The 11,193-nt window shown below is 34.7% G+C and overlaps 1 non-coding gene across 1 annotated transcript; it reads left to right on the forward strand.

Annotated features, from left to right (window-relative positions):
- Positions 1-1,428: 1,428 nt before the first annotated feature.
- On the forward strand, positions 1,429-1,535 carry LOC128280091 (small nucleolar RNA R71). Its single transcript, XR_008270272.1, has one exon. It is a non-coding gene; the product is annotated as a small nucleolar RNA R71 (small nucleolar RNA).
- Positions 1,536-11,193: the final 9,658 nt, after the last annotated feature.

An 11,193-nucleotide genomic window follows, 5' to 3' on the forward strand; every position in this document is an offset into this window, starting at 1 on the left:
TCTATGATAGTTCTAGCAGTTGCTAAAAAGGGTCATCCTAAAATCAATGGTACGTCACTATCCTCATCCATGTCTAGAACAACAAAATCAAATGGGAAAAAAAATTTGTCAATTTTGACGAGTACCTCTTCAACAATACCCCTAGGAAATCTAATTGTTCTATCTGCCAATTGAATGCTCATCCTAGTTTGTTTAGGTTTCCCAAGACCTAGTTACTTAAACATTTTGTAGGGCATGACATTAATACTATCCACTAAATCAACCAAAGCATTATTAACACTTAAACTACCAATTAAACAAAGAATAGTAAAACTCCCTGGATCTTTCAATTTGTTGGGTAGTTTATTCTGCAAAATGGCTGAGCATACTGCATTTAGTTCCACGTGCGACAAATCATCTAACTTCTGCTTATTTGCTAAAAGTTCCTTTAAAAATTTAACAAAATTTGACATCTGCAAAAGAGCTTTAATAAACGGTAAGTTAATATGTAATTTTTTCAAAAATTTAAGGAATTTACCGAATTGTTCGTTTGTCTGGTCTTTCCTTGTCGCATTTGGATATGGCAAACGAGGTTTATATTCCTTACCGATCGAATCTTGCTTATTTTGGCTTACCTCAACCTTACCATTGCTTACCACAGTTTCTTAGCTCGGTTCAGATTCAAATTTAGTTAACCCTTCTTCATCTCGAACAGTAATCGCATGAAGATATTCTCTTGGGTTAGTTTCGGTGTTTCTTGGCATGTTACCCTGTGGTCATTCTGAAATCATCTTTGCCAATTGACTGATTTGATTCTCAAGCCCTTGAATCGACGCTTATTGATTTTTGAGTGATGTTTCGGTGTTTTGGAAACGAGTTTCTGACAACGAAATAAACTTCGTCAACATCTCCTCAAGGTTCGGCTTCTTCTCCTGCTGGTAAAGTGGTTGAAAGCCTGGAGGGGGTTGTTGTCTTTGATTTCCTTGACCACCCCAAGAGAAGTTTGGATGGTTCCTCCAACCTGCATTATAAGTGTTACTATAGGGATTATTCTGAGGTCTAGAATTATTACCCATATAGTTGACTTGTTCGTCTTCTGTGCTTAGGTTGTAGGATCGATTTTCTAAATGGTTCCCTCATCCATTTGCGTTGTATTGCATCACCAGATGTAACTGCATAGAACCATATAAAAAATCAATCTTTTTATTCAAAAGTTCTGCCTGATTTGACAACATGGTGACCTCATCAATGTTAAAAACACCGGCTGCTTTCATCGACTTTGTCTTTATGACTTACCACTGATAATTATTTAGTGACATCTCATCTATAAACTCATAAGCCTCCTCAGGTGTTTTATCATTTAGAGTCCCACCGACGGATGCATTGATCAATTGCCTAGTTGAGGGGTTCAAACTGTTGTAGAAAGTTTGAACCTGTAGCCATAGAGGTAACCTATGGTGAGGTCACCTTCTTAATAAATTCTTATACCTCTCTCATGCATCATATAGAGTCTCTAGATCTATTTGCACGAAGGAAGAGATATCATTCCTCAGCTTGGCTGTCTTAGCCAGTGGAAGGTACTTCAATAAGAATTTTTCGGTCAGTTGTTCCCATGTAGTGATAGAACCTTGTGGTAGGGAGTTCAACCACTATTTAGACTTATTCCTCAACAAAAAGGTAAATAGAATGCCATCGTCAAAAACGCCATTAATTTTAAAAGTGTCGCAGAATTCCAAGAAATTAGCCAAATGAGCATTTGGGTCTTCGTCCTGCAAACCATCAAACTGAACAAACTGTTGAATCATTTGAATAGTGTTAGGTTTCAGTTCAAAATTATTTGTAGCAACAGCAGGTCTAACAATACTCGATTCAGCCCTAGTTAAATTGGGCTTGGCATAATCGTACATAGTACGATGAGCAGGATTCAGATTTACAGGATTTACAGCAACCACATGAGGTAGCTGATTATTATGATTTTCTGTCATCTCCTCAGTATTAATAACAACATCCTCTTGCTCTTATATTATACTCAGTCGACTTTGCCTCGCTTCTCTACTATTTTTGCGAGCTGTACTTTTGATCTCACTGTCGAATACTAGAGGTCCTGACGGGTTTCTTCTAGTCATAAATGAAAGGAACCTGCCAAAAGAAAATAAAATAAAAGTTAGTAAATAAAAGTAAAAACAAAAATAAAGTGTAATAAAAATAAAAAAAATGGCTAAGGTAATAAAAATTAAGTGTTCCTAATATTTTAGTAACGGCGCCAAAAACTTGATGACGTCACAAACTAACTAAAATATGACAAAGGCAAGCGCACCTATCGAATGGTAGTATAGCTATAGTGAGTCGGGAATATCGTATCCATGAGGACTAAAAGTACTAGTAGTTACTATCTTTTTTATTATTTAGCCGAATAAATTAAAGGATTTGTTTTAAAATCTAATTTTAACTAAACTAATTACTAAGTGACAGAGAACGAATTGAGAAAATAATCGAAGAAAAACTTATGAGAGAGACAATACCAGGAAAGAATTCACATAGACTTCACCTATTATTCTACATTTGAATTAAATGATTTAGTCATTTTACTTGATCCGTAGAAATCTATAAATTATAATAATATCTCATTTGAGAATAAAAAAACCGACTCTAGGTTGATTAATTGAAATATCTTTCTAATTAAAACCCCTATCGTTACATTAACTCGATTTATGGATTCCCCTATTAGATTTGACTCTAATCCGATAGATTTATGTCGTCTTATTTCTAGGATTGCATGCAACTCCACTAAATTATGCCAGATCTACTCGTAAACATGGACTTTTGCTCCACTGAATAAGCACATCAATCATATATTAATATCCTGAAAACATTAAACATGAAGGTAAGTAAACTTAATTGAGATCAAGAACAAATATTTATCATGTAATTCAGAAAAATCAAATAATAAGATTTGTCATAGGTTTCATCTTCCCTAGGTATTTAGGGAATTTAGTTCATACTTGGAAAGGAAAACATCTCAAAAATAGGAAAACAACAAAATATAAAAAAAAAACCCAAAAAACTTCTAAAGAAATTGAATGGATGTATTCAGTCTTGAAGGAGATCCTGCTTCTGAGTTGAGTCCGTCGACATTATTCGAGTAATTTCTGCGTTCTACTCTGCGTGCCCCTTTAGGTCCTCTTCTAGTGTGTATTTATAGATTTTAGAATGCTCAAAAACCCTAAAAATTTGGTTTTTTTCACGTAACAGGGAAGCAGGGTGCGAAATCGATACAGATTGGCACATGGGCATGTGGCCAGCCCATGTGGCTCACATGGGCGTGTGGCCAGCTAGTGTAGAAATGCCCAGGCCATGTAGATCTTGGAAATAACTCTTTTTGCCCGATTTTGGCTCTTTTTTCGCTCCTTTCGCCCCCTTATGCTCACCTTAGTATAGAAACATGAATTTAGAAGATTAGGAGCATCAAATTCACTAATTCATATAATAAATCATCCAAAAACGCATCAAGAATGGGATTAAAAACATGTTACTTTTATGGCTTATCGGTTATTAATGTTGAATAATTTTAGTATTGATAGATTTTTAAGCTAGAAGTAAAAAAGGATTAAATTGTAGAATAAATTGTAAATTTTGAGTAATAGAGACTAAATTGTAAAATTTTTGAAATTTAAGAATTTAAGTGAAAATAGGGAGTTAAATTTAATTTAAAGTGAAATTTGTGTAAAATATAAAATTAATTGTGAAGAATAAAAATTAGTCTCGGTTTCGGGATTAAATTAAAATTTAGGCAAATATTGAGTAAAAATTGAAATTTCAATATGAAATTGAATTGTGTTATATTGATGAATTTTAATTGTTTTAATTCCGTAGCTAACGTCATACCAAATCCTTGACTAAAAAGGGGAAAGATAAAGTCAACATCGAATAACTCAGAATTCTTGATTTGTATTTCTATAATCTGAACTAAGTTGTAAAATTATTGCATTTTGATTTCTTGCATATAGTAAGTATTGGAGGTGAGAACTATTGTGATTTACAATTGAAATGGATTGATTCGGTATGTGATGAATTTATTGAATTTATGTAAATTGAATTGAATTCATGTGTTTATATAAAAATTTAATATTGGATATTGGCATGCCATAGAATAAGAAGAGTTCACGAATTTCTTTGACTTCGAGTTGATAAGGCACTAGGTGCCAATTTACTTCGGTTTAACCGATAAGACACTGGGTGTCAATTTATATAGCGTTGGGCGCAGTTACTACTTCGGATTTATCCGATGAGGCACTAGGTGCCAAACTGGTGTGTTGGTTGGATCCGTGTATCCATCCGAGTCCGAGTCGTGTTAATAAGGGTAAATAAATAATAAAATTCTATAACTGAAATTGATATGACATAGTATAAGAAATGGAAGTGACATAGTGAATTGATAATAGAATGTGAAAAGCTATTGTATAGCAAGTGATGAGAATTGGGTATGGTATTTTTGAATTGAGTATTAAACGGCTAATGCCATTGTATGAATAAATTTGGTTTTAGATATTCAATTGTGCTTATAATTTATATGTGTATATTATATTATTATGTCTTTAAATATTCAGATTATAGAAATACCGCTGAGTTTTACTCAGCGTACGATTTTGTTTACCGTGCGCAGGTTAGGTACTTAATTTTTTATCGCTGATTCAACATCCAACAATGATCTCGATTTTAAATAAATGTGGTCATGTCTATCTTTTGTGTCGGCATGTACCTAGGGTGTCTAAATAATAGTTATTTTTTGGATTGATTGTAAATGAGGTTATAAGTTTAATATTGGTTTGGTATATATATAACCTTGTGTTTGTTTTGAAGCCATATTATGGCATGGTAAATTGAACCAAATCTAGATATGTGCATGTGAAATTAAGTTGGTGTTTAAGTGCTTATGAACTAGGCAAAATGGATTGAAATTGGTATGTTTATAAATTGGATTTGAATGATGCTTTGATGATATGAATAGATGATATAAATGTGGTACCAATGATGGTACATTGGTTAGGCACCTAGGATGATTGTTTTGACATGTTTTGAATGTATTTGATCGTGTTTTGAACTGGTTAAACTAATGATTTTTGAGTTGATTAATGTCCAAGCATGTAGGGAATGGCAAATTTATTGTTTAAGACACATTTTAAGTCCACATGGGCATGTGACTTGACCATGTGAGACACACGGCTAGCACACGGACGTGTAAGGCCATTTCTAAAGGGTACACGACCTGGCACATAGGCGTGTGGCTTGGCCGTATAACCCAAGTCAGAGAGTTAGACAGGCATAGACAAGGGTTGGGACACGGCCATGTGTCCCTATTTCGAATGCCCACACGACCTAAGACACAGGTATGTCTCTTGGCCATGTGAGTCACACAGCTTGGCCACACAGTCATGTGAACCCTGTAGATTTGAAAATTTTTAATATATTCCGAAAAATTCTCTGAAGTTTCGAATTAGCCCCAACTTTTTTCTAACATGTACTTTGGGCCTTGAGGGCTCAAATAAGGGACAATATGTATGAATTTGACTGGTTTCAATATGTATGAATTTGACTGGTTTCTAACCTGAATATTATATGTTATGAAATTTCTTTCTTTTTGATTTGTAAATTTTGGTAATGCTTCAAAACCCTATTCTGGCGATGGATACGAGTTAGGGGTGTTACAACGCATGAGTTGACAAACAGTAAATGTCCATGTACTGTGTTGACAAAGTGATTCCGCCAGTAAACTGTAGATAACATTATTGAGGTATTGTGTCTATACGATAGAATCTCACGTATAAGTTTGTTTTTCTTATGGGTATTGATACGTGTTGAATAACGGTATTTCTATAAATTATTGCATCTATTTTTGGAACTCACTAAGTTTAATTCTTACTTCGTTACTTATCTTTTTTCAAGCGTATTTCTAGTAGAAGAGGAATCAGTTGAAGGGGATTACGCCAGACCTGTGGTTGCGAGTGAGCCACTTGTTTGTTTTTGTATCTTGTATGGCTATTTGGCGAATGATGTATACATACGTTTTGCACCTAACTTTTGAAATTATCTTTGTCGTTTGTATTATTCTATCTTAAAAGGAGAATTGCTCCTCACTATGGAAGGGTATTCCAAACTCCCTTGATTTGTATTTTATGAACTTATCTTTTTTATGCATATGCCTCAGCTGGGCAATGGTTGGATAATGAGACTTCTCTTGTATAATTCTTAATACTTTCTTTAAAGACGTGATACTGGACGAAAGAAGAATAATAGTTTTAAACTAAAAGGGAAACCTTCATAACTGTTTTCTCAAAAATTTAAGTTAAGCCAAAAGATTTGAATCCGTTTGTAACGCCCTAGTCTATTGGAGGGTCTATCTGGTTATTTGATACATGTCATATCTTCTTGACGAACTAAGGGGTGTTACAAAACATATCATTTTAAAACAATAATGTTTCCACATAATAATATTTATCACCAACTAAACAAAAAGTTATTAAAATAAATTACCTTAACTTGATTGCTTGCAATTGAAATATTCTATTCTATGCAAAATAACATTAAAACATAAGTATCTTTATTAATATATATATATATATATATATATATATATATAAACATAACTAATCTAGTAAAATATAAATTACAAACATAAAAAATAATAACGAACCAATAACTTCAATCATACACATAACTAGAAACGGTTTCACAAGTTGACACAAAACACTAACAAATAAAATATAAAAAATATAATAATATAATCTTAAATATTAAAAATAAAATATAAACATATAATATACAAACTATTATTACAAACAAAAAAGTCATACCTTATCATAATCTTTTCCTAAAACTTCAACACAAATAACACAAACAATTCTTTTCTCTCTTACTCTTTTTTCTGTTCAATTTTTTTTTTAAATTCCCGTCCAATGCTGTCAATGTGTTAGATAATACCACTTTAAAAAATATTTTTTTTCTTACACATATTCATCTTTTTATGTTGTTTGACTATTTGATAGCGTCACTTTAAAAAAATTTCAGCTAAAATAATTGTCAAATGATAAGATGCTTGTTAAGATAGTGTTTGACACATTAGTGAAAGAACATACCATTTTTATAATTAATCTATCACTTATCACATTTTTGTAATTAATTTTTTATATTATCTACATAAAAAAAAACAATATGGAAATTGTGCACCTTAAGATGAATTACAAAAAGAATCGTGCTAAGCACAGGTAATACCACCTCCCTCTCTACATATCAATAACTCTCTATTTTAATCTGTTAGAATTAAGTGACCCAAATTCTTATTTAAATAAAATACGATGGAAAATAAAATAAAAGTAAAATCCATATAGAACTAGACTTCTTTTATTTTATTTTAGAATAAGGTTTTAAACCTTATTAAACTCCATCTATTTTATATTGATTAAGATAAGGTGTTTCAATCCTACTAGAATATGGCTTTGCAAGCCTATAAATAGACATAGTCTATTCCTCTTGTATTTGAGTAAAAATTTTTTCGACATAGTGAATTTTCTTCTCCTCTCTCGTGGTTTTTTTCCGAAAGGGTTTCCACGTAAAATTTATGTGTTCTTTATTTTTATTTATTTTATTCTATTTATTTTTCACAAATTGGTATCGAGCTTCCGGGTTATTCATCTCGATCACGGTAATGGCGTCTTTAAAGTATGAAATTCATTGTTGGATCGCAACACCGATTTGCGTTGTGGCAAATTAAGATGCAAGCGCTTCTTGCAGATGGATCTAGAGGATGCCCTGCTAGGATAGATAAGATGCCTTGACATTAACGATGAAGAGAAGAAGCATAAGGATCGAAGGCATTAACACAATTACATCTCGCATTTGTCCAACGAAATTTTGCAGGATGTGATGAAAGAGAAAACCGCCACGCATTATGGAAGAGGCTAGAACAAATATGTATGTCGAAAACTCTAACAAGCAAGTTGCATATGAAGCGTCGTCTTTATGCTCATCGTTTGGAGGAAGGTGCGTCGTACACGAACACTTAATGTGTTTAAAGAAATTCTCTCAAACTTGGAGGCCATGGAGGTTCATATGATAAGGAAGATCTAGGGTTGATTCTACTTTGTTCGTTGCCCGTCTTATTCAACCTTTAGAGACACGATTTTATATAGTCGCGAGTCTCTCACAGTTGATGAGGTTTATGATTCTTTAACCTCGTATGATAAGATGAAGCATCTTGTGGTTAAACCCAACTCTCGGGAGAGGGTCTCATTGTTCGTGGGAGACAAGACCGGAATGTTGATGATGATCGTGGTAGAACACGAGAACGGAATCCTCGTGGTAAATCTAAGGGTAGATCGAAATCTTCAAACAGAGGTAAAACTTGCAACTTCGCAAGAAGAAAGGGCACATTAAATCGAGTGCTATAAGCTACAAAATAAGATTAAAAGGAGGGTGCGAATCAAAAGGAAAACAAATGAAAAATTCCGGTGAAGTCGATGTTGTAGAAGACTACAATGATGGTGAACTTCTAGTTGCTTCATCAATGATTCTAAAGTAAGCGAGGAGTGGATACTTGATTCAGTGCTGCACCTTCCACATGAGTCCCAATCGGGATTGATTTACAACTTATGAAACAATGTCTCAAGGTGTTGTTTTGATGGGAAATAATGCTTCATGTAAAATCGCAGTGTTGGAACAATTAAAGTTAAGATGTTTGATGGAGTTGTCGAACACTTAGTGACGTCGGCATGTTCCGAATTGAAAAGAAATTTAATTTCGTTGAGTACTCTTGATTCAAAAGGGCATGATACACAATGAAAGTGGGGTTTTAAAGATTTCAAAGGGTCCTTGTTGTGATGAAAGGGCAAAGAAAGATTGCCAAGTTATATGTTTCTGAGGTTCTCTTCATTCTCGGTGATGCAATTGTCGCTTCCTCTTCCTTGTCGATGATGATATTACTAAACTTTGGCATATGCGCCTAGGGCATATGAGTGAGAATGGCATGGCGAATTAAGCAAAGAGGACTTCTTAATGGGCAAGGAATTTGCAAACCGAATTTCTGTGAGCACTGTGTTTTGGGAAGCAAAGAGAGTTCGATTCACTAGAGGAATCCATAACACGAAGGAAACGTTAGAGTATATCCATTCGATCGTGGGGCCGTCCGAGTGCCTTCGAGAGGTGGAGCTAATTATATGCTAACCTTTATTGATGATTTTTCGAAAAGTTTGGGCGTTCTTCCGAAGCGAAAAGCGATGTGTTTTCCACATTTAAGTCTTGGAAAATTATGATTGAAAAAGCAGACGGAAAAGCAGATAAAATACCTCCGTCTGCACAATGGCTTAGAGTTACGCTCGATGAGTTTAATAGATTGTGCAAGTCGGAAGGATCATGAGACACTTGACATTCGTCATACTCCACAAAGAAAACGGCGTTGCGAGCGAATGAACGAACGATCATGGAGAAGGTTCGATGTATGTTGTCAAATGCCAACTTACCAAGTCATTTTGGGCGAAGCGACCTCTCTGCATGTTTTTGATCAACGGATCTCCATCCGCTGCCATTGAAAAAAGACTCCACAAGAGGTATGGTCCGTAATCCCGCTAATTATTCGATTTAAAGATTTTTGGGTGTCCTGCGTATGCTCATGTTGATAATGGAAAATTGGAATCGAGATCCATTAAATGCGTTTTCTTGGTTATAAAGTTGGTATAAAAGGCTATAAGTTATGGTGTCCTGAAAATAGAAAAGTTGTGATTAGCAGAGATGTTGTTTTTGATGAAACCGCTATGCTACCTAACTTATCTCTTAAAGACTCTTCCAATAAAGAAAACCAAAAGCGGTGGAGCATCGATTAATACGTAATCAACTCCTCAAGCCAAGATAAAAATTGAGAATAGAGTTGCTTCTTCACCGCAATACTCTATCGCCAAAAACAGGACAAGAAGAGAAATTAAACCTCCAAAGAAGTATGCCGAGGTTGATCTAGTTGCTTATGCTTTAAATGTGGTGAAGATATAGATGCGAATCAAGAGCCATTTAATTATTCGAGGCGATTAGTCGTGAAGACTCGAAAAAGTGGATGTTTGCTATGCAAGAGGAGATGGAATCACTCCACAAAAAGCAGAACATGGGATCTTGTAAAACTTCCTAAAGATAAAAAGGCATTCGTTGTAAATGGGTGTTTAAAAGAAAGAAGGGACTCGGGAGTTGAAGAACCCGGATATAAAGCAAGGCTTGTTGCAAAGGGTTACAGATCAAATTCCGAGTGGACTTCACAGATGTGTTCTCTCCAGGTTGTTAAGCATAGTTCGATTCGAGCTTTGCTTGGTATTGTTGCCATGCATGATTTGGAGCTTGAGCGTTAGATGTAAAAGCGCATTTTGCATGGAGAACTTGAGGAAGATATTTACATGCAACAACCGAGAGGGTTTTATAGTCTCGAAAAAGAGGACTATGTTTGCTTGTGAAAAAGTCCCTTTACGGTTTGAAACAATCACCAAGACAAGGGTACAAGAGGTTTGATTCCTTTATGACTTCTCATGATTTCAAAAGAAGTAGTTTTGACAGTTGTGTCTACTTTAAGAAAAAAGTGATGGTTCTTTTGTGTATCTACTTCTTTATGTTGATGACATGTTGATAGCAAAGAAAAGATAAAGAGAGATAAGAAAGGTTAAAGCCCAACTAAGTGAAGAATTTGAGATGAAAGATTTAGGACCAAAAAGAAGATACTTGGTATGGAGATTCTCGAGATAGAAAAGCAAGTAAATTGTACCTAAGTCGGAAGGGTACATTGAGAAAGTTCTTTGCGAGTTCAATATGCAGAGTGCTAAGCTCATTAGTACTCCTTTAGCGACCCATTTCGACTTTCATCGGCCTTATCTCCTCAATCGATAATGAGATTGAGTACATGTCACATGTTCCATACTCTAGTGCGAGAGGATCTCTCATGTATGCTATGGTTTGTTCACGTCCCGATTTATCATATGCGATTAGTGCGGTTAGCGGATACATGGCGAATCCTCGTAAAGAACACCGGAAAGCGATTCAAAGGATTTTAAGATACTTACGAGGCACTACTAATGTTTGCTTACGCTTTGGAAGAACTAAAGATGGAGTTATAGGGTATGTTGATGCTGATTTTGCTGGAGACCTTGATAGAAGAAGATCTCTCACAAGTTACGTCTTTACAATCGGAGG

Source organism: Gossypium arboreum, chromosome 8 (genome assembly GCF_025698485.1).
Source record: "Gossypium arboreum isolate Shixiya-1 chromosome 8, ASM2569848v2, whole genome shotgun sequence".
Lineage (NCBI taxonomy): Eukaryota > Viridiplantae > Streptophyta > Magnoliopsida > Malvales > Malvaceae > Gossypium > Gossypium arboreum.